This window comes from Danio aesculapii, chromosome 4 (assembly GCF_903798145.1).
Source record: "Danio aesculapii chromosome 4, fDanAes4.1, whole genome shotgun sequence".
Lineage (NCBI taxonomy): Eukaryota > Metazoa > Chordata > Actinopteri > Cypriniformes > Danionidae > Danio > Danio aesculapii.
This window is the reverse complement of record NC_079438.1, coordinates 21,085,234-21,111,689: the sequence shown is the minus strand read 5'-3', so window position 1 is coordinate 21,111,689 and position 26,456 is coordinate 21,085,234. Positions and strand designations below refer to the sequence as shown.

At 40.8% G+C, this 26,456-nt stretch overlaps 1 protein-coding gene, 1 long non-coding RNA gene and 16 other non-coding genes across 18 annotated transcripts in view; 16 read left to right on the top strand and 2 right to left on the bottom strand.

Moving 5' to 3' along the window:
- Nucleotides 1–26,456, top strand: part of LOC130222162 (gastrula zinc finger protein XlCGF7.1-like) — a 257,981-nt gene that overhangs the window by 138,110 nt on the left and 93,415 nt on the right. The gene's annotated exons all lie outside the window — the stretch shown is intronic.
- On the bottom strand, nt 9,275–11,130 carry LOC130222291 (uncharacterized). Its single transcript, XR_008836423.1, has 2 exons — nt 11,069–11,130; nt 9,275–9,667 (listed from the first exon to the last, which is right to left on the bottom strand). It is a non-coding gene; the product is annotated as an uncharacterized LOC130222291 (long non-coding RNA).
- Nucleotides 14,381–14,452, bottom strand: trnap-ugg (transfer RNA proline (anticodon UGG)). The gene has a single exon. It is a non-coding gene; the product is annotated as a tRNA-Pro (tRNA).
- On the top strand, nt 14,903–14,975 carry trnar-ucg (transfer RNA arginine (anticodon UCG)). The gene has a single exon. It is a non-coding gene; the product is annotated as a tRNA-Arg (tRNA).
- On the top strand, nt 15,313–15,394 carry trnas-uga (transfer RNA serine (anticodon UGA)). Its single transcript has one exon. It is a non-coding gene; the product is annotated as a tRNA-Ser (tRNA).
- Nucleotides 17,395–17,476, top strand: trnas-uga (transfer RNA serine (anticodon UGA)). Its single transcript has one exon. It is a non-coding gene; the product is annotated as a tRNA-Ser (tRNA).
- On the top strand, nt 18,079–18,151 carry trnak-uuu (transfer RNA lysine (anticodon UUU)). Its single transcript has one exon. It is a non-coding gene; the product is annotated as a tRNA-Lys (tRNA).
- Nucleotides 18,706–18,787, top strand: trnas-uga (transfer RNA serine (anticodon UGA)). Its single transcript has one exon. It is a non-coding gene; the product is annotated as a tRNA-Ser (tRNA).
- Nucleotides 19,390–19,462, top strand: trnak-uuu (transfer RNA lysine (anticodon UUU)). Its single transcript has one exon. It is a non-coding gene; the product is annotated as a tRNA-Lys (tRNA).
- On the top strand, nt 20,018–20,099 carry trnas-uga (transfer RNA serine (anticodon UGA)). The gene has a single exon. It is a non-coding gene; the product is annotated as a tRNA-Ser (tRNA).
- Nucleotides 20,701–20,773, top strand: trnak-uuu (transfer RNA lysine (anticodon UUU)). Its single transcript has one exon. It is a non-coding gene; the product is annotated as a tRNA-Lys (tRNA).
- Nucleotides 21,058–21,139, top strand: trnas-aga (transfer RNA serine (anticodon AGA)). The gene has a single exon. It is a non-coding gene; the product is annotated as a tRNA-Ser (tRNA).
- Nucleotides 21,404–21,475, top strand: trnah-gug (transfer RNA histidin (anticodon GUG)). The gene has a single exon. It is a non-coding gene; the product is annotated as a tRNA-His (tRNA).
- Nucleotides 21,604–21,685, top strand: trnas-uga (transfer RNA serine (anticodon UGA)). The gene has a single exon. It is a non-coding gene; the product is annotated as a tRNA-Ser (tRNA).
- Nucleotides 22,288–22,360, top strand: trnak-uuu (transfer RNA lysine (anticodon UUU)). The gene has a single exon. It is a non-coding gene; the product is annotated as a tRNA-Lys (tRNA).
- On the top strand, nt 22,645–22,726 carry trnas-aga (transfer RNA serine (anticodon AGA)). The gene has a single exon. It is a non-coding gene; the product is annotated as a tRNA-Ser (tRNA).
- trnak-cuu (transfer RNA lysine (anticodon CUU)) lies at nt 25,407–25,479 on the top strand. Its single transcript has one exon. It is a non-coding gene; the product is annotated as a tRNA-Lys (tRNA).
- trnak-cuu (transfer RNA lysine (anticodon CUU)) lies at nt 26,363–26,435 on the top strand. Its single transcript has one exon. It is a non-coding gene; the product is annotated as a tRNA-Lys (tRNA).

The window sequence follows — 26,456 nt, the reverse complement described above, 5'->3', positions numbered from 1 at the left end:
CACAAAATTGAATTTTTTAGTGTACACAAAAACAGCAGGTGCTAAACAAAGTATTTTATTTACCACAATTACTACACAAAAAAATGTTTTTGCATGACAAAGAACACTAGAAACAAAAAAGAACAATATACAATGGGGTTGCAAATAACACTAGACACAAAAAGGAACAATATACAATGGGGTTGCTATTAACTGAACTACATTACCCCAAATGTGGGGGCCTGCAAAATGCCCTCTTTCATGTAAATTTCAAAGTCCTCAAACAATCGATGCATTGGCAGCCTCAAAACAATAGTACATGTATTTGCTTCAGGGTAAATTTTGGCATGGTCATTATCCTGTTGATGCAGGAACTCAAGTGCTGGTTCAACAGGGAAACCCAGCCTTGGAATGGAGGTTGAACATGAAGCAAATGCTAAAACCTGGCTTAAAGCAAGTGGTGACGATGCTCCCTCTGAGAAAAAAAAGATAAAAATAAAAAGATTATTCAGGTTTTCATTTAATTTTAAATATGGATATTCTTACAAAAAACCATAACCACTTCAGTAGGCATTTATTATGTAACAAATTTTGTTTATGACTGCTCCGATCATGATCAATTTTTTTTTTTTTTTAGATTGGAACAGTCAGTACTTATGTGCAGTCATATGTGCTCATAGAACACTGTTTCTATAGCAATCTATGTGCTTATAATGTCATGAATTAATAATGTATAATCACAAACATCAAAGAAATAAAGAAAAAAGACAGAATCAATTTATTTTTATTTTTCATATATGTGATTATAACCACACCTATAACCATGTAATACATGAAGCTAGAATACATTTTTTTGAGTGTAAAAGCAGAACATCTGGTGTCTATTTTGAAATATTTTTTGTGCAGATATTCGTGCAACAAAATATTGTGGGGGTCATGAAAATTAGATGAAAATCATTAAAAACACTGGTGGTGGCTGGCAACCTTTAAAAAAACATTGCAGAGGAAAGAAAACACATAACAATTGTATGTTACAGAGTGTAAACCATATATAAGGCCGTACTCACTCTATGTACAGTTGCCTTGAACCGGGCCAAAGCACGCTTGTCTCCCCCAATGGCCCGCACTCACATTAAATTCGGGCCTAGGCATGCTTACGTCATCGTTGCTGCGCTGCTTAGTAAGCGCTTTCGCACAGCACAGAGGTGATTTCTTAAGTTATATCGTTTTAGTCATTTGATATGCAGTGACTCAGTCAACTATTTTGCAGAACAGATTGCTGCCCCGTTAGCAAAATGCAGCCTGCAGGTTAATGATGACATAACTATCGTTCCACCCCAAACCACGGCACCTTAGTGAATATAACAATTCAAATAATTAATATTAATGAATATTACACCTGCTCAATGAAAATCAAATGATGCACTACATCAATAAATCTGACATAACTTGATCAGAAATCTAAAAAGTCGAGAAAAAGATTAAGCCATCAATAGAAAATAATACTGTGGTAAAGAGTCTTGCGGGGGCAATATTTATTTTTTATTCCCACTGCAACAGTGCCATTGTGGTCCAGTGGTCAGCACGTTGAGTTACAATGCTGCCAACCAGTGTTCGAACCTCACCTGAATAATTATAATTTTTTATTATTGTAAAGACATGTAATACTGTTAGGGTTGTTGAACATTTGAAGTTCTAAACCAGCTGTTTTCTTGAAAAAGATGTGATAGTGTCATAAGAAACTGAATTGATATAGTCAGTCGTGAACTGAGGTGGCCCGGTCTAAGGCTTAAACTCTAGGGCTGAAAAGGAGTCCCTCTCCGGCCCTGAGTCCTCGTGCTGCAGGAACAAAATATATGCTAATAGGTATATGCTAACATGCCAATAGGACATTTAATTTGGCAGTAACCTGGGTTAATTGCTTCTGGTAAACTGATTGCCATCACAAAATTGCTTCGTTTTATGCTTGAACAACTAAATGAATGCCAAAGTCTGTTTAACTGATTGTATTTTAATTACATTACAACATCGATGCTGTAAAGGGGACCGTATAAAATGGAAAAAAAAACACACAATAAAAGGTCACTGTAAGTTTATCAGTATAGGAACAACATTAGCTTGGCATATACCCTATTATGAGGTTTGCTGAAGGTGCGCAGCTGTCGTGCAGTGAGGGTTTTGCGTCTTAAATAATCTACAACAGTTTGCATTTACTGAACAGCAAGAATGATTAATAAATCCATATCAAACAGTCCCTTATAAGTCACGTCTCGCTTTCAGTTTCAGGCTCTGGCGCGTTTTGCACTCACACACAAGCACTGGCCCACCTCTTCCCGATTCAGCGCACTCACACTTCTCAAACTATCCGGGAAACAAGCCTGGGCACGGTTCGGATAGCATAGTGTGAGAAGGCCCTAATATAACCCAGTGGTTTTCAACCCTGTTCCTGGGGACTTATTATCCCAGAGTTTATCTGCAACCCTTATCAAACACACCTAAAGTGGCCAATTAAGCTCCCCAAGACAGCTTGAAAATTGTAGTCAAGTGCACTTAATCCGGTTGGAAATAAACTTTACAGGATACCAGGAACAAGGTTGAAGACCTCTGATATAACCAATTGTATATTACCTTCCACATCTAGAAGCCAGTCCCTCCAGAAACAAACAATCCTGTTTTCTAGGGTCCTTTTGTTAGTGCCAACTGGTGACAGCTGCGGGATGAAGAGCTCCGCTAAGTCTTTTACTGTCAGTGGCTTCTCTTTAAACATCAAAATTTCTCGAAAGAGACTTGGATGTTGTTCCAAATGTTGCAGAAGCTGCAAACATTTCAGGCCTTCCTTGAATCTGAAAAAAATAATAATATTAATTTAAGCATGAACAAGCTATGGTGATTTTTTTTTAAGTGATAGACACACCTCTCTAGCAGTACTACATAAGGTAAGCATAAAAAACAAGGCCTTTTTTCTTAGTAAGGGCTTAGACTAGCCAGGATTAGGCCGAAGATCAATTAGGACATTTAAGTAATTTTTATAAACGTGCTTAAAAAAATTATTGGTGTGCATCTTGAGACAAAACAAAGGCACTGATATTTAACAATCAATCACTGCATTTTTTTTCAGTTGAAACAGCTCAGACTTACTTTTTATTAGAGGACTAGGCTTAAGCCTTGTCTGTGAAACCAGGGGTAAGAGTCTTATTTTTGTTACAGACATATTTTTAAACATATCATATTTAATAATATGTCACAACTGTGTAGGGCTGAGACCAAAATATTGATTTCTTTATTCTCATAGATTCAAATGTTTATGAGCTGCTATCCACTTTTAAATCCCTAGTATCAGTCTTGACCCTTTGGCTATTGTCAGATGAATGAACAAAACCTTATAAAATACCTGTATAACATACCATTTAATAAACGCTAATGATCTTTGAGGTTTGTAATTGTTGATATCAAATTTAAGGAATAAATAAATCATTTTGGTAAAATTTTTTGTTTGTGGCATGGCTGAGCAATGTAACTCCTTAGATCAAACAAAAATATACCAAAATGCTTTTTTCTAACGCTTTAATACTACTTACAATGCGAAGTGATCATAAAAGAACACACACATATATATATATATATATATATATATATATAAACACACACACACACATACAAATAACGTCCAACAACACAGGGCACATCCAAATAATACAAATAATAATTATACTCACAACAATAATAGAAACTTAGCAACAACAAAAAATAGCAAAAATCACAAATGTGATTTTGAGTTTATCCAACAGTTAAATAAACATGAAGTTAATATTCTCAGACAACATATTGGCTATTTTTGTTCTATTTATCAAAAAAAAAAAGATTTTTTTTTTTTAGCAAACTGCAAACACAGCCATGGCGCTGTTTTGCCTCTAAGCAATATGACATTGTTTCGTGGTGAATTATCAACCGTTTAAATGAGCAATGATTCAATTAATAGTGACATTCTGCCACCTACTGGTGATTTTACTTTAACATTTAAAGCACATTTTCACACACACACACAAAAATAAATAATAAAAATAATAATTATATATATATATATATATATATATATAAATATATATATATATATATATATATATATATATATATATATATTTCAAATAACAGTAGGCTAACGTTTTAGGATTATACACTGTTTTGGTTATTTATTTTTTATTAAATGGTCGGGGTTTGGTTAATAGAAAATATTATTACAATTTAAAATAATTATTTTCTAGTTTACTATACTTTGTTTATTTATGTGATGCAAATTTTAATTTTTAACATTTTTATGTCACCTGATAATTCAATGGATTAACGTTGTGCTATTAAATAAGTTTTTCAATGATATTTTTACAGGATTGATTGATTGATTTGAATCCTGGCAAATTATTATCAAAAAACTAAATACTATCAACATAACATTATTGCTGAATAAAAATATTAATTTTCTTTCTAATGTTCGCTGTGGGAAGGTTTCGCCCAGACACTGGTTCACTGAACGTAATGGTTGGATTTTCGGGAAACCCTGCAAGTGGAATTTTCGATGCTCCACTGGCAAAGATTACAACAAAAACAATAATTCACATAATAATACACATGATATTATCAAAATACCTGTCATTTTAAATATATTTTAAAATATTCTACAAATTGTATATTGCATTTTATATTTAAACCGTAAATTATAAGACTAAACAATAGAATAACATATTAGTTGAAGCTGCCCGCATGAATGCAGTAATAAATTGTTGATTACTGTTTATATTGAAATTAGCCTACATCTTGATATACACCCATTAACAACAATGCATTGTAATATTACAACACCCAAACAATTTATTTTGCCTTTTTTACTTTGAATTCTCATGGTCAGAATGCAGATTTCTGTATTATTCTGAAAGTGATAGATTCAAATGGAACACAATTTAATCTGTTTTTAATAATTTATATATTTTTGTCGTTTTTATGTTTTTTACTTGCTTCTTTTAGGCTACTCTTGTTTATGTAAAGCACTTTAAATGACTATTTTTAAAGTTGTATTATTAAAATAAACTTGTCTTGCCTTGAAAGCTGCATAACAAAGCCTTAAAGTAGACTAGAAAATGATCCTTTAATGAGTGTAGACACTCATTTGTTGACACATAATAAGCCATTTCAAGACATAATTTGCTCGTGTATAATTTATGTATACAGCGATCTCAGGTGGTTAAGAACATGAAATTGACCTTCACATATATCCAATGCAGCTAAACCATAAGCCTGGCTTAACTGGCCCTATTATGTTATGTTTCTTCATTATCATGTGTTATAAAATATTCCTGCAATTTAATAGGCTACTAATTTGGTAACACTTTATAATAATAACTACACACTAATTAGCTATTAAGCATCAGCAAATAGAGTTTATCATTTAAGCATTAACTTTACATGAATAGACATTATAAGCAGTTTAAACTACAAATACCGTATAACGTAAAAACACATGTATAATATGCTTAATAATTTCATACTTTGTTAATGATTTAATTTAACACTAAATGATGTATTGCATTGTTTACAAACCAGCCATTAAAGAGAAGTTGGGTGTTTTTTATAATCAATCACAACTTTTTGGATTAATAAACTATGATATGAACATAGATATTGTTTTCAGGCATTAAGTAATGCTTTATTTGGTAAAGTAAAGCTTTATATGGACACGCGATGTAGGAGACGTCGTGTGAGGCGGCGTGCTTAGGAGACGTCGTGTGAGGCGGCGTACTTAGTTAAGACGTATCATACACGTCAATTTTTTTTGCAATTTTCTTACGTGCGTCGCCGCTACGTCGCCGCCTAAAATGGTTTTTCGACACGTTGAGGCGGCGACGTTAGGGTCGACTGCTCCTTCTCCTTCTCCATGTGAGGCTGAGAAGTGGCACTATCCACTCGCCAAAGAGTTATTGTAAGTTGGAGGTTACAGCAGAGCAGGATACCCAGTGTACGGACCACGTCCAATCGACCAAACCTGGTTTATACTCGACGCGTCCGCTAGTTTGCGCAGCGAATGTGACGTCATCGCGGAGGTTGCACGCGACATGATTTCGGCCAGTGAAGCGCATATGATTTTTTTTAACTCGAGCGAACAGTGCGCGCGGCGCCGTGTTTGGTTTGAGTTGATAATAAAACACTTTGAAGAGATTTTGTCTGAAACAGGTACGACTGAACAGACATCTTTATGACATTTGATCATCGAGATCAGGCCCGGCTCTAAGGGGGCGCCTGAGTGGGCCAGAAGCCCTACATCAGATAACAACAATTTATTTTGCGATGCGGTTCATAACTGAGCAGCATAAGATGTGACCATGAGCTTCAAAAAAACATGTTTTGGCAAGCCAGGCTCATTTACAATCTTGATTAAAGTATTCTGTTTTAATAATGTTAAACAATTCAGGCTGCAAAAGATTAAAGAGAAACTAATTCAGCATAGAGCGAAGGTTTCTGTGCTCATCACTTGTCTGAGCGCGCATTACCAAACGCACCTTTAATATCATTTTATGCAGTCGCAATTCATACAATAGAAAGTCTTAAAGAACACAAACAGTTCAGCAGCACCGAGTGGGATAATCGGGAGATGTATTGGGCCCGCTTAAACATTATAGCATTTTTCTCACGGAAAGAGCAAATATTAAATTCACTATCTGTTAAGACGCACAGAAACTGACAAATCACAGGCAGTTTCAGTAGTAAAATTCGTGCAAAGTGCAACATACAAAATTCAAACACGAGTGCAAAGCACTTTGTTGCAGTTTGTGACAAAAATATCAATATTTCGACACATATCCACATATAATGTTGCTTTCGCTTTGCTCTCTCTAAACGCGCGCTCTTCTCTGGACGCGAGCTGCTGCGTGTCCCTCATCTGTGTAAACAATATCGAGAGGTTAGTAACTGAATTCATTTTAATATTACTGACTCGATTAATTAAATACGAAAGCCGTGTAACGTGCTGTCGATTGACGTGTTGTCCTTTTTTCCCTTTAAATTTCTAATTATCATATGTGATCTCTGTTATTGGACTTTATAACTGATAAGGGAAAAACGTCAAAATCATACACAAGATATCTTAAACTGTAACTGTTCACTGTTGTGCTTGACAATTGTGCAATACAATATAAAAAATTCAGAATTCAATAATGAATAGAATAAATATTGATAATTCAAGATGTTTCAGGGAGCAGGCCGATGCACACACAGAGAGCGGTATGATAAAGCACGCGAAACGCCATGTGTGTGTTGATTAAAACATGTTATATGCAAAATAAACTCAGAAAAAAATGTTTTTGATAAGCTATAATTGATAATGTATTAGCTATCAACCACTAACAAGTAGGCTAATATGCAAAGAAAAGCTGCTATTAAAAAATGTGTTTGTTAGTTATAAAAAATACCAATGTTCATTTTGATTCTCGTGCATTAAATAATAATTCATAATAACATTAAGATTTTTTTTAAATCACAAAATATAGAAAATGGTATGGAATGTTGATATTTTTTGAAGGTATCATCTCAATGTTGTAAATTCCAGCATAGTGACAACACTACAGTTATTGTAAAGATTATTATTTGCATTAAAATTAATATGGGTGATTCTATTCCATGTACATTTTACATAAAAAAAAAGTTACGGAATGAAACTCTTTAAAAACAGAAATTATTTCCAGTATCTTATAGAAAACATTTATTTTTGTATAATTCAGCTTTTGCTGAACATAAATGATTAAATGTTTTAATTTTAGGGAATAAAAAGTTTTTTTATTGTTTGTCAACTCTGTCATGGATGATTTTACTAATGTTTAGAAATACTAATAAATCATAGCAAGAAAAATCCTAATGGACAGTTACTAAATTGAAACTGAATTGACAGTAACAATTTACAGTTTTACAACTTTTTAGCCAAACATTCTCTGAAAAAAATTATTCAAAGATGATTCCTTGGATTTACTCAATATTTTTAAGTGGTTTTAAACAATTTATTTAGGCTGAATTTAAACAAACAAATTAAGTTGAACATTGCTCAATTTAATTTGTTTGTTTAAATTCAACACAAATAAATTGTTTGCAACAGTTTTGCATGCAACACTTTTTTCAGTTTCTATAACTGCAAAGATCTCATGATACTAATGAAATTAATATTTTTAATTTGTCCAATATGTGAATAATGAAATATTCAGTTTTCCTTTTATAATTGTGGTAATAGTATTGACAGTTTACAGTTTAAACATTTAAAATTAAAATATTGGTGAATCTAAGCAATTTAAGCAAAATAAAATACTTTTGATTGCACAATGATACATGATGGAAAAATACACTGACTAATTCGAACATCAAGATATCATGATTTTTGGTAATATGGTCTTTGAAAATGGAGAACACATTTTATAAATAATCAAAAATGTAACAATGTAATGTAACAATTTTTTAAAAGCTGAAAAAAGGATAGCTTTGGTCACTAAATGTACCTGCAACTCTAAAGTCACCCATATAGTTCATGGAGAGCCACATGAGCCACTATTCACTGTCATCAATAGGCTGTCAGATCAAAAGAAAGACACAATAGGTGCTCATGGACACCCTGTCTAATGGGGGTGATTGGAGGGCACAGACAGTGAAAGTGTGACACCAGGGTGTGAGATATTGCTAGCTTATGATAAATGTACGTCAAAGTGGTAAAGGTGGTAAGAGAAAGTCTACATGCTTTTGAAGAATTTCAACTACTTTGTTTTAAATGCAATCATACAGTGAGGTAGGTTTTGTTTGTTAATCATAGTATTAATGTGCTTGTTTCTAAGTATGATCTAGATCTAACTCATAAAAAGTGAGGCAAGTGGCTGCATCGGACGTTTTAGATTGAATCAACTTCCAGCCTTTTTTAAGTATATTAAACACTAAAACATTGCTTAAAACAAATGAAACAAAATTAAGTTGAGCCAACTAATATTTCTAAAATTACTCAAGTCAGATAAACTTACTTTTTTTGTTAAACCTAACTGATTTATACATTGCTATATGTTGCCTGTACTTATTTTAATTAGGTATTAAGAACTTTAGTATCTAAATAAAATTAACCATGCATATGTCATTTAAAATGAATTCAATTGACTTCTGGCTGTAACCTCAGAAAACAAATCTTAATTTCTATATTCTACGCACAATATACAGTGATTTAAGTAAAAACAGATAAACAGACTTTATACGGTTAATAACAATTAAATAAGAATAAGAAGATGGATTAAAGACCATAACATTTATTCAATGTCAACCAGTGTCCCTTTTAATAGTGACTACAAAACAGGCCATTAATGTGGCTGCACATACACAATACATAAATAAAAACATTAATAATGCCAGATCCTATTGAGAAATCATCTAAGACAACTCAGTAAGGAGATCTGCATACTTTGATGATGCATAAGGTCCAGTCCCACAAAGAGTCTCTGATATATGTCAAATAATGTATACAGTTTTGATGGAAGTCGAGGACATCGGTAAGTCCAAACAGGAGCCATCATGCATTTGACAGGTTTGGTAAACCTCTGACAGTCCTATGATTATCCAAACTGTGTTGGGCTGATGGCAAATTTTTCCTGTGGGCAGCCGCATGCACCTCTGATTCCACACAACTCTATTGGTGGAGAGAAAAAAGAAACAGGAGTTCAGGTGGTTGATACTAAATAATATTAAATAGCTGAATACTAAATAGCAAATATCTTAGATAAACTACAAGTGAAGTTACAAAAGTGCAGTGAGAATGATACATGGATGAAAGACCTTAGTTTATCAGTTAAAAATTACCCGTAGTTAAAACAAAAAAACGTTATATAGGTTATTGTGTACTTATCCCAGGTGTTTTTAAGAATCAAATTCTAAAGAAAACTGTGATTTATTCAGTGTAACAGTGTATGGTATTTTGGTTGCCTGTCAATCAAGGAATTATTTAAATTTAGGTATTACATTTTCAGTTTATTTTTGCAACTTATAAAGCATAAAAATATGTATGTAGATTACATATTAAACAGTTTGAAAATGGTGAATATAAAATCTATAATTTAACTGTCATCTTCGTTTTGCACCAAACTTTGCATAAGTCATAATACAAAATTAAATAAATACATTGCCATTTTACATATTACATTAAGGTTTACAATACATTTTTGCTGAAGCTACATTTAATTTAATTTTCTCCAAATTTAATGTTACTGGCAAATGATAGTTCAGTGAATCAGTGTTTTCAGTTAGCTTTAGTAAAAGACTGACAGATAATAAGAAACTGCATTAGGATATTTTTTACTGTTTGTTCATTGCACACATACAAAAAATCTTCAAATATCAAATGCAATTCTATGGAGCCCACTATTGTTTGCAATTTTACCCATGTTTTACTTACCTGCAAATAATTATAGCTGTAATTGTATCTAATGTTTTTCTTAACAAAATAAACAAAATCACTTTGGTATCTAAAGACCAAGAAAATGCATTTTAGAATGAGGTGCGCACATTTTAAATGGTTCTGTAAACATAAATGTAATTTAAGTTCAAATAAATTATAAATCTGTAATTTATTCACTTTGCAGTATTAACAAAAAACTTCTGGACTAAATCTCTAAAACCCAAACCTTAAGCTACTTAATGTTACGCTAAACACAAACTACTGTTCCATACGTTTCTGTATTTAATATAAGCCTTAATGTGCTGATTTTTATTTAGGTGAGCTAGCCAAGTTAGTGCTAGCAAACTGCACCCACACCCCGACCGCCCACCAGAGACCTTGTTAATCCGTTCTGTAACGTTAGTTATACCTACTAAGTGTTTTAAAACTACTTTAACTTTTTTTTCTCAGGACTATCACTTTTAATCGTTAGCATGAACTAGCGTTGGTTAGCGTTAGCCAACTTAGCTTTCCATGTGAGAGCAGTCTGTTACCTGACGTTACAGTACAATTTACAAGCTAAAACCTCACCTGCCTAGTGAAGTCGGCAGTTTAGCATGACTTTGCCATTATCATTCGGCTACATTTGCAACTTACCGTGTTAATCAGATCCGCTGCTGCGAGCATTGAAGATGCTGTCTGGCTGCAAAGTGGCGGGCAGTGAAAATGGGGTCACGCAGAATTATTAAAATCACGTTTGATGAACAGACCTGCACACATCGACAGCTGCTCTAATAAATTGTCTGTGTCAACTCACTTTTATAACATTTATTCTACACAATAACCACATACAAAAATCTACTCAAATAAAATGCATTAGTTTTATTCAAAATATACTGTTATATAAAAACTGATATATTTTAAGTAAAGAAGAAGCAAATTGATATTTTTTGCTATAAAACAAATATAATTAACTAGATTGCAATTATTTAAAGTATATAAAACCAACTTTGTGAGTGTAGCACTTTTTACAGTGTACCACATGTCTTTGGACTTGTGGGGGAAACTGGAGCACTCGAAGGAAGCCCACATGGTATGCCACAGAAATGCCACCTGACCCAGCCGAGGCTCAAACCATCAACCTTCTTGCTGTGAGGCAAACGTGTTACCCACTGCGCCACCATGTCACCTCGTCATCTAAATTGTATTTCTAAAATTAGTTATTTTTCAGCCTACTATGTTAAAGACAATGTTTCTGTGTGGAGTTTGCATGTTCTCCCGGTGTTCGCGTTGGTTTCCTCTGGGTGCTCCGCTTCCCCCCACAAGTCCAAAAACATGTGGTAGAGGTGAATTGGGTTGGCTAAATTGTCCTTAGTTCATGTGTGTGAATGATTGTGTATGGATGTTTCCCAGTGATGGGTTGCAGCTGTAAGGGCATCCGTTGCATAAAAACATATGCTGGATAAGTTGGCTGTTCATTCCACTGTGGATGTAACAACAATTGTTCTTAATTGTCCTGAACCGAATGTTTTCTTCAGCTTAATTACCTGGGCTGTTAATTTTTTTATTTTATTTTTGTTTTGACAGCAATAAATTAAAAGCAGTTGGACGAACTAATGACTCTGGTATTTATTTGTATGTTCTTGTACGTGTGGCGCTGTTGTGTTTTTGTCTTCAAATACTTGCATCAGTGTCACTACTACCTGTCTGTTGACTATCTGCTGAACATTTACAGATTAGTAGCCATGCTGTCTGTGATGTTGGCTCCTTACAGTCATTCAACAGCATTTCTTAGGTTTTCACTTCATTTTGATGGGCCCAGTGTGACAACAGATGAGCTGATAAATGTACCTTAAAAGGCACCTATGGTAAAAAATCTACTTTTCAAGCTGTTTGGACAGACATATGTGCATGTATGGTGTATAGACCATCATATTGGGGTGATATAAGCACACCCAGTGCTTTTTTTTCAATTTAACAACATAAAAACGATGGAGCAATTGGAGCGGTTTTCAAACCGACCGCAACTTTACGTAGGAGTGCGGTCCCCCTGCCCACCAATATTGATCCCAGAAGCTCCCTGTGATCTTAACTAGCATGCGTTTTAGAATTCTAAACATCGGTTTCTATCAGGGTTCACTCAAGTCGACGGCTGGGCGCCTCGGACCGCTGCAGACTTGAATTGCCGTTGTGTGTACCCTAATAGAAACCTATGTTTAGAATTAAAAAATGCGTGGTGCGATGATTCGGAACACTTCATGTTTCTGCCCTGCCACAGAGAGTGTCTGGTGTGCCGTGTCGCGGCTTCGAGCGGCGCATCCGGTGCCTCAGTAAAAGTTTATTCAGTGTGCGTGGTTATTAGTTTCTGTGTACAAGCTCGGCACTTGAAACTAGCACACAGTAGGCTGTAAAACTGTACAAAGACACATATGATTTTGTACTCTCTGCTTGGTCTGTGTCCGAGTCGTACATGTACGACTGATTGCTGAACCTCTCACTCCTGCTCCTTCTCTGTCTGCCTGTCAGACTCTGTTGCAAATGCAGAGCGGGTGAGCTCATGGCCCCGCCCCTTGTTACGTTGGTGGGAAGCCGAAACTAATTTACATGTAAAGCAACACATCCATAAATCAGCGAACTGTGGACACGCCCCCAACATGACACTTTTTAACACATTATAATAAAAAAATCTGAATTGTGTTTTAAACTGAACCTAAACTGGCACACTAAGAAGAACCATAATATTAATATTAAATCATAAAAAATAGGTAAACTATGTTCCCTTTAAAGTAAAATAACTGTCTACTGAAAGTTAGGTTAAATGCAACAAATAGTTAATTGAACACTCTTAGATTGTACCTAACCCTAATTTTATATTTGATTAAAGTTCATGTTAAAATATCTTGCGTTGCTACTTATAGGCATCTGAAAGTTTACTCAAAGTCTATTCATAAACTGGATAACAACTACATGCAGACAATAACAACAAACATCTTGGTGGTCAATGTTCTGAAAACTTGTTGAGGATTTGTTGCATATCTACTAATACATTGTTGAACATCTGTAGAAGATTAGTTGCATATCTACTGAAACACTGTTGAACATCTACAACCTAATTTGGTAACACGTAACTTACCAAGTTTATTAAATGTTGAGGATTTGTTGCATATCTACTGAAACATTGTTGAACATCTAGAACCTAATTAGGTAACACTTATCTTACCGAAAGTTTAATAAATGTTTACATGCTGTAGACATTGTATTGATTGCCTAAGAACATTTAAAGACAATCTACAGATACTATCCAGATGAAAGTAAACAGATAAGAACTTGAAAAGTAACTTACGGTCAGCAGACTATCTAAAGGGGGACCATCAAAATAAAGTGTTACCCGGTTCCTTTTCGTTGGCATCTTGTTGAAGGCATACAAAAAATCCATGACAAATGATTGCCGAAATGGCCCAGTGGCCAAGGGATAAGGCATCAACCTCTGGGGCTTGGGATTGTTGGTTCAAATCCCATCTGGGTTGTCTTTGAAGGTCTCACTTCAATTTGGGAGCAATGTTTGGTGGATGAAACACGGTAGCTGTGAAAACCTTCTTGAGATGTGTTTGCATGTCATTAACTTCCTGCATTGCCATGCATATTACCTATTATGACTAAAAGGGTAACGAGATACCTAACGCGAAAGGCCATTTCGAATCCTGCATGGTGCCTACAGAGAGGAGACGGTGTAAAAAGACAAAATGGTGCTTACATATAAAGCTGGTGGGTTGTTCAAGATCCGTAAACAAATCTATCAACCGAATCATTGCCGCTCCTTTTTTTGTCTGTATAATTGTACATGTTAGACTGATTTAGATCAGAAGTCCACTAAATGTTCATTAAGTAAAGTCACAGCAAAAGCTGCTACAATTAACATAGAAACATCATGGATAGCACAGCACCGCTGCTTTTTCTATGACTGTCGTAGGACTCGTCTGGGATTTGAACCCGGGACCTCTCGCACCCAAAGCGAGAATCATACCCCTAGACCAACAAGCCCAGTAGAAGCAGTCTGCAGTGCCACAAAAAATTCTGTGAGACCAATCCAATCTACTCTTTGTTTATGTTGTTTTTGTTACGTGTGTCAGAAACTCCCTGGAGGCATATTACAGTTCACAATAAGTATAAAACAGTCCAGTGGCCTAATGGATAAGGCACCAGCCTTCGAAGCTGGGGATTGTGGGTTTAAAGTACCAACTGGGTTGTCTTTGATGCAGTTCCTTTTAGGTTGACTGTGCAAGACAATCCAGTATTACCTTTAAAAAGCTAGGTTCATACCCTTAGGTCAAAAAGACATGACAATGGAAAACTCCTCAGAGAAGCTGTTTTGTCATATGGTGTAAACATCAGATCGTCTGAATGCAATATGGCATAGGGATCCTAAAGAAATGTTTTCTGAGTAACAAGAACTTCCTGAGCCATACATCAGATATGACAAAGGCTAGTGTTGACCCAGTGGCCTAATGGATAAGGCATCAGCCTTCGAAGCTGGGGATAGTGGGTTCAAGTCCCATCTGGGTTGTCTTTGTTGGGTTACATTTAAGTTGTGTGAAACAATTCCGACTGGTCTTCTCAAAACTTAGGCGTGATGATCTGAGGACAATAGTTAGCTTCGAATTCTCAGACTTGCTGCACACTTCAAATAAGATTCATCCAAACTTGCTTGAATCTCACTGTCACGTAACAAACCTAAATGGTTCCGCTAAGCTTTGGTAATGAAGATCTTGACTTCAAGTACCCCGTGTCTTTCAAGCAATGCTTGTGCCGCTTTTTACAACCTCAGGCCATTTATGCCCCAACTGTGCTGCATTCAATGTTGCCCACATTCAGCAGAAAAAGTCAACGAGCTACCACCATGTGTAGTCGTGGCCGAGAGGTTAAGGCGATGGACTTGAAATCCATTGGGGTCTCCCGGCGCAGGTTCGAACCCTGCCGACTACGGAACAGCCAGCTGCTTTTGCTTTTTCTCTCTGTGAGAGGAACTGTGGCTTTTGCGACGTTTGGTTGCGGGCATGCGTGTTTAATCCCATATTGAATAATTCAAGTCCAGCGACTAGTCGCAATTTAGCTTTTTTTGTAGTCCCTACACTCTGATGTTGTCTAGAGAAACGTTCAATAAATCGACAGCAACATCTTGTACGGCTCATCAAGATTGGGATTTGATAGTTTTTTTTCCAAGTCGCCCAGTCCTTTTTGGCTGTCCCTTTGTGGTACATTTTCCCTACTCCATCTGCTTCTGGAGAGTTGCTTTATACACAGCTCTTTTCAAGACTGATGCTAGCACAGTTCCAAAAGGCCCAGGCGAAATGTGCTTTTGGCCATGCTTTTGGACCCCTGTTGAACCTGTGCTTGGTTGCCACCTCAGCAGGAGACAGAAAGCAGATGTCTGTAGTCGTGGCTGAGTGGTTAAGGCGATGGACTAGAAATCCATTGGGGCTTCCCCGTGCAGGTTTGAATCCTGCCAACTATGTTGTTTTGCACAACCACTTATGTTGTTGTTCTCTTTTCTTTCAAGCCTCCTATACGTAATTGCAATCCTCCTCTGCATCTCACAAACAAGCCCCTGTCACTTAGTGACCAGGCAGCTGTGGGTGAGTGACAGTGGTTTGCCGCGACCGTACAGTCATCCGTACTCTGTGTTGTGGCCAGAGAAATCCCAGTTTGAATCCCGGTCACAAACCAGTGTCCCTTAGTGTCCAGGCAGCTGCAGAGCTTTTCGGTGAGTGAGCGGTGTGCCGTGATCGTATAGTGGACAGTACTCTGTGTTGTGGCCGCAGCAACCCCGGATCGAATCTGGGTCACGGCAGCGTGTTCCTGTTAACTGCGAGCAATGCTTGTGCCGCTTTTTACAACCTCAGGCCATTTATGCCCCAACTGTGCTGCGTTCAATGTTGCCCACATTCAGCAGAAAAAGTCAACGGGCTGCCAGCATGCGTAGTCGTGGCCGAGAGTTTAAGGCGATGGACTTGAAATCCATTGGGGTCTCCCCGCAGAGGTTCAAACGCTGCCGACTACGAAACAGCCAGCTGCTTTTGCTTTTTCTCTCTGTGAGAGGAACTGTGGCTTTTGCTCTGAATTCAGATCATCAGCTTGTGTGGAAAGAGTGCCCATGAAGTTAGCTGAGTGTGTTAGAGAGCTATGCTGTCCCTGCTTCCCAGAGATTGTATGGAAAAGTTGCACAAGAGCTAGTGCACCTTCCTCTACCCCTGTTGACCCTGTGCTTGGTTGCCATCTCAGCAGGAGAGAGAAAGCAGACGTCTGTAGTCGTGGCCGAGTGGTTAAGGCGATGGACTAGAAATCCATTGGGGTTTCCCTGCGCATATTCGAATCCTGCCGACTACGTTGTTTCGCAATCCTCTTCTGCATCTCACAAACAAGCCCCTGTCACTTAGTGAACAGGCAGCTGTGGGTGAGCGACAGTGGTTTGCCGCGACCGTACAGTGATCTGTACTCTGTGTTGTGGCCAGAGAAATCCCAGTTTTTTGAATCCCGGTCACAGCAGCGCGTACATGTTAACGGAAAGCCATGCTGGGCTGAGTTTTCGTCACCTCAGGCCACGGCTGGATTTCTCACCCCAACCTCTGCTGTATCTAGTGTTGCCCACATCCGGCCAACAGAGCAGACGAGTCAAGGCCAGGGGTAGTCGTGTCCGAGAGGTAAAGGCGATGGACTCAAAATCCATTGGGGTCTCCCCGCACAGGTTCGAACCCTACCGACTAAGTCGGTTGGTATTTCCACAAAGTCCACTTGCTGTTTTTGCTCATTGCCCCCTAAAGGAAATGCCGTCCTCCTCTGAATCTTGCAAACAAACCCATGTCCCTTAGTGTCCAGGCAGCTGCAGAGCTCATCGGTGAGCGAGCGGTGTGTGAGCCAGCGTGTTGCTGTTAACTGCGAGCAATGCTTGTGCCGCTTTTTACAACCTCAGGCCATTTATGCCATGCGTAGTCGTGGCCGAGAGGTTAAGGCGATGGACTTGAAATCCATTGGGGTCTCCCCGCGCAGGTTCGAACCCTGCCGACTACGGAACAGCCAGCTGCTTTTGCTTTTTCTCTCTGTGAGAGGAACTGTGGCTTTTGCGACGTTTGGTTGCGGGCCTGCGTGTTTAATCCCATATTGAATAATTCAAGTCCAGCGACTAGTTGCAATTTAGCTTTTTTTGTAGTCCCTACACTCTGATGTTGCCTAGAGAAACGTTCAATAAATCGACAGCAACATCTTGTATGGCTCATCAAAATTGGGATTTGATAGTTTGTTTTCCAAGTCGCCCAGTCCGTTTTGGCTGTCCCTTTGTGGCACATTTTCCCCGTTCCATCTGCTTCTGGAGAGTTGCTTTATGCACAGCTCTTTTCAAGACTGATGCTAGCACAGTTCCAAAAGGCCCAGGCGAAATGTGCTTTTGGCCATGCTTTTGGACCATGGCTTTGGTAACACCTAATGACTTCAAGGTCTTTCACGGTGCAGCTCAGCAGTGGCAATGCACAGCTCTGAAACGCCGTTTCCTGGAGGACGCCTGCATCTGTTTTTTTTAAGAGGACGCAGGTCTGTGCTGTGATGAGAAAGTGTTGTTAGCCGGCAAGGGGCTTGCAGAGGTCCAACTCTGCAAACAGGTGCCTCAGCAGACAGGAGCCCGGATAGCTCAGTCGGTAGAGCATCAGACTTTTAATCTGAGGGTCCAGGGTTCAAGTCCCTGTTCGGGCGAAGGCCTGTCTGTTTGTCAGAGACCTCGTTGTTCTTTTCATATCACTTGGTGGCTGTCCATTGTGGTGTGGCCTGCGAGAGCACGTTGCTCTGAATTCAGATCATCAGCTTGTGTGGAAAGAGTGCCCATGAAGTTAGCTGAGTTTGTTAGATTAGAGAGCTATGCTGTCCCTGCTTCCCAGAGATTGTACGGAAAAGTTGCACTAGAGCTAGTGCACCTTCCTCTACCCCTGTTGACCCTGTGCTTGGTTGCCACCTCAGCAGGAGAGAGAAAGCAGACGTCTGTATCACGGTCACAAACCAGTGTCCCTTAGTGTCCAGGCAGCTGCAGAGCTTATCGGTGAGCGAGCGGTGTGCCGTGATCGTATAGTGTTCAGTACTCTGTGTTGTGGCCGCAGCAACCCCGGCTCGAATCCGGGTCACGGCAGCGTGTTCCTTTAACTGCGAGCAATGCTTGTGCTGCTTTTTACAACCTCAGGCCATTTATGCCCCAACTGTGCTGCGTTCAATGTTGCCCACATTCAGCAGAAAAAGTCAACGAGCTACCACTATGCGTAGTTGTGGCCGAGAGGTTAAGGCGATGGACTTGAAATCCATTGGGGTCTCCCCGCGCAGGTTCGAACCCTGCCGACTACGGAACAGCCAGCTGCTTTTGCTTTTTCTCTCTGTGAGAGGAACTGTGGCTTTTGCGACGTTTGGTTGCGGGCCTGCGTGTTTAATCCCATATTGAGTAATTCAAGTCCAGCGACTAGTCGCAATTTAGCTTTTTTTGTAGTCCCTACACTCTGATGTTGCCTAGAGAAACGTTCAATTAATCGACAGCAACATCTTGTACGGCTCATCAAGATTGGGATTTGATAGTTTTTTTTCCAAGTCGCCCAGTCCGTTTTGGCTGTCCCTTTGTGGCACATTTTCCCCACTCCATCTGCTTCTGGAGAGTTGCTTTATGCACAGCTCTTTTCAAGACTGATGCTAGCACAGTTCCAAAAGGCCCAGGCGAAATGTGCTTTTGGCCATGCTTTTGGACCATGGCTTTGGTAACACCTAATGACTTCAAGGTCTTTCACGGTGCAGCTCAGCAGTGGCATGGCACAGCTCTGAAACGCCGTTTCCTGGAGGACGCCTGCATCTGTTTTTTTTAAGAGGACGCAGGTCTGTGCTGTGATGAGAAAGTGTTGTTAGCCGGCAAGGGGCTTGCAGAGGTCCAACTCTGCAAACAGGTGCCTCAGCAGACAGGAGCCCGGATAGCTCAGTCGGTAGAGCATCAGACTTTTAATCTGAGGGTCCAGGGTTCAAGTCCCTGTTCGGGCGAAGGCCTGTCTGTTTGTCAGAGACCTCGTTGTTCTTTTCATATCACGTGGTGGCTGTCCATTGTGGTGTGGCCTGCGAGAGCACGTTGCTCTGAATTCAGATCATCAGCTTGTGTGGAAAGAGTGCCCATGAAGTTAGCTGAGTTTGTTAGATTAGAGAGCTATGCTGTCCCTGCTTCCCAGAGATTGTACGGAAAAGTTGCACTAGAGCTAGTGCACCTTCCTCTACCCCTGTTGACCCTGTGCTTGGTTGCCACCTCAGCAGGAGAGAGAAAGCAGACGTCTGTATCACGGTCACAAACCAGTGTCCCTTAGTGTCCAGGCAGCTGCAGAGCTTATCGGTGAGCGAGCGGTGTGCCGTGATCGTATAGTGTTCAGTACTCTGTGTTGTGGCCGCAGCAACCCCGGTTCGAATCCGGGTCACGGCAGCGTGTTCCTGTTAACTGCGAGCAATGCTTGTGCTGCTTTTTACAACCTCAGGCCATTTATGCCCCAGCTGTGCTGCGTTCAATGTTGCCCACATTCAGCAGAAAAAGTCAACGAGCTACCACCATGCGTAGTCGTGGCCGAGAGGTTAAGGCGATGGACTTGAAATCCATTGGGGTTTCCCCGCGCAGGTTCGAACCCTGCCGACTACGGAACAGCCAGCTGCTTTTGCTTTTTCTCTCTGTGAGAGGAACTGTGGCTTTTGCGACGTTTGGTTGCGGGCCTGCGTGTTTAATCCCATATTGAGTAATTCAAGTCCAGCGACTAGTCGCAATTTAGCTTTTTTTGTAGTCCCTACACTCTGATGTTGCCTAGAGAAACGTTCAATTAATCGACAGCAACATCTTGTACGGCTCATCAAGATTGGGATTTGATAGTTTTTTTTCCAAGTCGCCCAGTCCGTTTTGGCTGTCCCTTTGTGGCACATTTTCCCCACTCCATCTGCTTCTGGAGAGTTGCTTTATGCACAGCTCTTTTAAGACTGATGCTAGCATAGTTCCAAAAGGCCCAGGCGAAATGTGCTTTTGGCCATGCTTTTGGACCATGGCTTTGGTAACACCTAATGACTTCAAGGTCTTTCACGGTGCAGCTCAGCAGTGGCATGGCACAGCTCTGAAACGCCGTTTCCTGGAGGACGCCTGCATCTGTTTTTTTTAAGAGGACGCAGGTCTGTGCTGTGATGAGAAAGTGTTGTTAGCCGGCAAGGGGCTTGCAGAGGTCCAACTCCGCAAACAGGTGCCTCAGCAGACAGGAGCCCGGATAGCTCAGTCGGTAGAGCATCAGACTTTTAATCTGAGGGTCCAGGGTTCAAGTCCCTGTTCGGGCGAAGGCCTGTCTGTTTGTCAGAGACCTCGTTGTTCTTTTCATATCACTTGGTGGCTGTCCATTGTGGTGTGGCCTGCGAGAGCACGGTGCTCTGAATTCAGATCATCAGCTTGTGTGGAAAGAGTGCCCATGAAGTTAGCTGAGTTTGTTAGATTAGAGAGCTATGCTGTCCCTGCTTCCCAGAGATTGTACGGAAAAGTTGCACTAGAGCTAGTGCACCTTCCACTACCTCTGTTGACCCTGTGCTTGGTTGCCACCTCAGCAGGAGAGAGAAAGCAGACGTCTGTAGTCGTGGCCGAGTGGTTAAGGCGATGGACTAGAAATCCATTGGGGTTTCCCCGCGCAGGTTCGAATCCTGCCGACTACGTTGTTTTGCACGTCCACTTATGTTGTTGTTCTCTTTTCTTTCAAGCCTCCTATACGTAATTGGAATCCTCCTCTGCAACTCACAAACAAGCCCCTGTCACTTAGTGACCAGGCAGCTGTGGGTGAGCGACAGTGGTTTGCCGCGACCGTACAGTCATCCGTACTCTGTGTTGTGGCCAGAGAAATCCCAGTTTGAATCGCGGTCACAAACCAGTGTCCCTTAGTGTCCAGGCAGCTGCAGAGCTTATCGGTGAGCGAGCGGTGTGCCGTGATCGTATAGTGGTCAGTACTCTGTGTTGTGGCCGCAGCAACCCCGGTTCGAATCCGGGTCATGGCAGCGTGTTCCTGTTAACTGCGAGCAATGCTTGTGCTGCTTTTTACAACCTCAGGCCATTTATGCCCCAGCTGTGCTGCGTTCAATGTTGCCCACATTCAGCAGAAAAAGTCAATGAGCTACCACCATGCGTAGTCGTGGCCGAGAGGTTAAGGCGATGGACTTGAAATCCATTGGGGTTTCCCCGCGCAGGTTCGAACCCAGCTGACTACGGAACAGCCAGCTGCTTTTGCTTTTTCTCTCTGTGAGAGGAACTGTGGCTTTTGCGACGTTTGGTTGCGGGCCTGCGTGTTTAATCCCATATTGAATAATTCAAGTCCAGCGACTAGTCGCAATTTAGCTTTTTTTGTAGTCCCTACACTCTGATGTTGCCTAGAGAAACGTTCAATAAATCGACAGCAACATCTTGTACGGCTCATCAAGATTGGGATTTGATAGTTTTTTTTCCAAGTCGCCCAGTCCGTTTTGGCTGTCCCTTTGTGGCACATTTTCCCCACTCCATCTGCTTCTGGAGAGTTGCTTTATGCACAGCTCTTTTCAAGACTGATGCTAGCACAGTTCCAAAAGGCCCAGGCGAAATGTGCTTTTGGCCATGCTTTTGGACCATGGCTTTGGTAACACCTAATGACTTCAAGGTCTTTCACGGTGCAGCTCAGCAGTGGCATGGCACAGCTCTGAAACGCCGTTTCCTGGAGGACGCCTGCATCTGGTTTTTTTAAGAGGACGCAGGTCTGTGCTGTGATGAGAAAGTGTTGTTAGCCGGCAAGGGGCTTGCAGAGGTCCAACTCCGCAAACAGGTGCCTCAGCAGACAGGAGCCCGGATAGCTCAGTCGGTAGAGCATCAGACTTTTAATCTGAGGGTCCAGGGTTCAAGTCCCTGTTCGGGTGAAGGCCTGTCTGTTTGTCAGAGACCTCGTTGTTCTTTTCATATCACTTGGTGGCTGTCCATTGTGGTGTGGCCTGCGAGAGCACGTTGCTCTGAATTCAGATCATCAGCTTGTGTGGAAAGAGTGCCCATGAAGTTAGCTGAGTTTGTTAGATTAGAGAGCTATGCTGTCCCTGCTTCCCAGAGATTGTACGGAAAAGTTGCACTAGAGCTAGTGCACCTTCCTCTACCCCTGTTGACCCTGTGCTTGGTTGCGACCTCAGCAGGAGAGAGAAAGCAGACGTCTGTAGTCGTGGCCGAGTGGTTAAGGCGATGGACTAGAAATCCATTGGGGTTTCCCCGCGCAGGTTCGAATCCTGCCGACTACGTTGTTTTGCACGTCCACTTACGTTGTTGTTCTCTTTTCTTTCAAGCCTCCTATACGTAATTGGAATCCTCCTCTGCAACTCACAAACAAGCCCCTGTCACTTAGTGACCAGGCAGCTGTGGGTGAGCGACAGTGGTTTGCCGCGACCGTACAGTCATTATAGTGGAACTTTTATTATGTAATCACTATATAATCTGCCACTATTAAAATATAGATTACTATTAAAATATACTGTTAAAACTTATAGAAAGACCTATATTCAAGTGATGCAGAAGAGACATACAAACATGCAGGGCCTTATAATTGAGGGCCTTACAATTGAAGCACAGCAGGTCATGCGCCAAAGTGAAAACATTATGACAGAGCGTATGCAATACATTTAGACAATGTATATGTTGAACAAGACAAAAACAACCCTCGTCAAAATAGCATACATAAGGAGAATCATTTAGAAAATATGGAAACATCATGATCATATGCAAACACATGATTGTAAGCACATGCTATGTGACCTTTAAGATATGTAAAAACAGAAAAACATACAGCCATTAATTAAAAAGCTAGGATGCTATTGGAGCCGGGAATAGGGTGATGTTAAATCATATCTCATGATACCTATGGATAAGAAACTGTATATAAACTGTGGGTTTTTGGACATTGAGGGGGAGAGAGCTCGATCGACCATCTCTGCTGTAACAATAAACTGCTTCAACTTGAGAACTTCGAAGACCTCAGCCTCTTTTTTGAAACCTAGAAGATGTTTGTCGAGATCCAGTGCAACTTTCCACTACACTGTTAACCGAAAGGTTGGTGGTTCGAGCCCACCCAGGGAAGAACGAATGCTTTTGCTGCCTTGCAACTGCTAACACGTGCACCGGGCAATGATCCTGGGCCACGTGCTGTCTGGCGTTACAAGATGACATCAGGATTTAGCAGAAGTTTGTTGTCCAGTGCCTAGATTGACCAAGTTACTTATTCCAGTTGACTTAAAATCAGCATCAAATGTTACACAGGTAGGGCAGGTATTGATCAAAACAGTGACTAGAATGAGTTTCTCCCTAGCCCGGCTAGCTCAGTCGGGAGAGCATGAGACACTTAATCTCAGTGATGTTAGTTCAAGCCTCACGTTGGGTGTTTCTGTTACCTTTCTCTCTCTCTTTTCGGCAGCTTTCATTTGGGTTCATCCAGCAGACCAAGTGAGACAAAGTTCAGCGTTTCTACCACAGTTGGTACATTTAGTCTGAGTCTCTGTGGCACAATCGGTTAGTGCGTTTGGCTGTTAACCAAAAGGTTGTTGCTTTGAGCCCATCCAGGGACGAACGAAGACTTTTGCTGCCTTGCAACTGCTAACACGTGCACCAGGCAATGATCCTGGGCCACGTGCTGTCTGGCGTTACAAGATGACATCAGTATTTAGCAGAAGTTTGTTGTCCAGTGCCTGGATTGGCCAATTTTTTTTATTCCAGTTGACTTGAAAAAAACATTAAACTTTACACAGGTAGGGAAGGTATTGATCAAAACAGTGACTTTCTCTTGAATGAGCATCTCACAAGCCCTGTCTGGCGTTACAAGATGACATCAGGATTTAGCAGAAGTTTTTTGTCCAGTGCCTCTATTGGCCAAGTTACTTATTCCAGTTGACTTAAAATCAGCATCAAACTTTACACAGGTAGGGAAGGTATTGATAAAAACATTGACTAGAATGAGTGTCTCACAAGCCTGGCTAGCTCAGACGGGAGAGCATGAGACAATTAATCTCAGTGACTTGGGTTTGAGCCCTACGTTGGCTGTTTCTGTTACCTTTCTCTCTCTTTTCGGCAGCTTTCATTTGGATTCATCCTGCAGACCAAGTGAGACAAAGTTCAGGTTTTCTACAACAGTCGGTTTGGTGTCTGAGTCTCAGTGGGGCAATCGGTTAGCATGTTCGGCTGTTAACCCAAAGCTTGGTGGTTCGAGCCCACCCAGGGAAGGACGAATGCTTTTGCTGCCTTGCAACTGCTAACACGTGCACCGGGCAATGATCCTGGGCCACGTGCTGTCTGGCGTTACAAGATGACATTAGGATTTAGCAGAAGTTTGTTGTCCAGTGCCTAGATAGACCAAGTTACTGATTCCAGTTGACTTAAAATCAGCATCAAACTTTACACAGGTAGGGAAGGTATTGATCAAAACAGTGACTAGAATGAGTTTCTCACTAGCCCGGCTAGCTCAGTCGGTAGAGCATGAGACTCTTAATCTCAGTGACGTAAGTTCAAGCCTCAAGTTGGGTGTTTCTGTTACCTTTCTCTCTCTCTTTTCGGCAGCTTTCATTTGGGTTCATCCAGCAGACCAAGTGAGACAAAGTTCAGCGTTTCTACCACAGTTGGTATATTTAGTCTGAGTCTCTGTGGCACAATCGGTTAGTGCGTTCGGCTGTTAACTAAAAGGTTGTTGCTTTGAGCCCATCCAGGGACGAACGAAGGCTTTTGCTGCCTTGCAACTGCTAACACGTGCACCGGGCAATGATCCTGGGCCACGTGCTGTCTGGCGTTACAAGATGACATCAGGATTTAGCAGAAGTTTGTTGTCCAGTGCCTGGATCGGCCAAGTTACTTATTCCAGTTGACTTAAAATCAGCATCAAACTTTACACAGGTAGGGAAGGTATTGATCAAAACAGTGACTAGAATAAATGTATCGGAAGCCCGGCTAGCTCAGTCGGTAGAGCATGAGACTCTTAATCTCAGGGTCGTGGGTCCGAGCCCCACGTTGGGCGTCTCTGTTACCTTTCTCGCTCTCTTTTCGGCAGCTTTCAATTGGATTCTTCGAGCATACCTATTGAGACAAAGTTCAGCATTTCTACTACAGCTGGGTTGCTCTCGAAGTCTCTGTGGCGCAATTGGTTAGCGCGTTCAGCTGTTAACCGAAAGGTTGGTGGTTCGAGCCCACACAGGGAAGAATTAAACCTTTCTCTGCCTAGCAACTGCTAACACCTGCACTGGGCATAGATCCTGGGCCACGTGCTGTTTGGCGTTACAAGATGACATCAGGATTTAGCAGAAGTTTGTTGTCCAGTGCCTGTATTGGCCATTTTTTTTAAATGCCAGTTGACATAAAAAAAACCATTAAACTTTACACAGGTAGGGAAGGTATTGATCAAAACAGTGACTAGAATGAAGGCATCAGAAGCCCAGCTAGCTCAGTCGGTAGAGCATGAGACTCTTAATCTCAGGGTCGTGGATTCGAGCCCCATGTTGGGCGTTTCTCTCTCTCTTTTCGGCAGCTTTCATTTGGATTCATCCTGCAGACCAAGTGAGACAAAGTTCAGGTTTTCTACAACAGTCGGTTTGGTGTCTGAGTCTCAGTGGGGCAATCGGTTAGCATGTTCGGCTGTTAACCCAAAGCTTGGTGGTTCAAGCCCACCCAGGGAAGGACGAATGCTTTTGCTGCCTTGCAACTGCTAACACGTGCACCGGGCAATGATCCTGGGCCACGTGCTGTCTGGCGTTACAAGATGACATCAGGATTTAGCAGAAGTTTGTTGTCCAATGCCTGGATCTGCCAAGTTACTTATTCCAGTTGACTTAAAATCAGCATCAAACTTTACACAGGTAGGGAAGGTATTGATCAAAACAGTGACTAGAATAGACGCATCAGAAGCCCGGCTAGCTCAGTCGGTAGAGCATGAGACTCTTAATCTCAGGGTCGTGGGTTCGAGCCCCAAGTTGGGCGTTTTTCTCTCTCTTTTCGGCA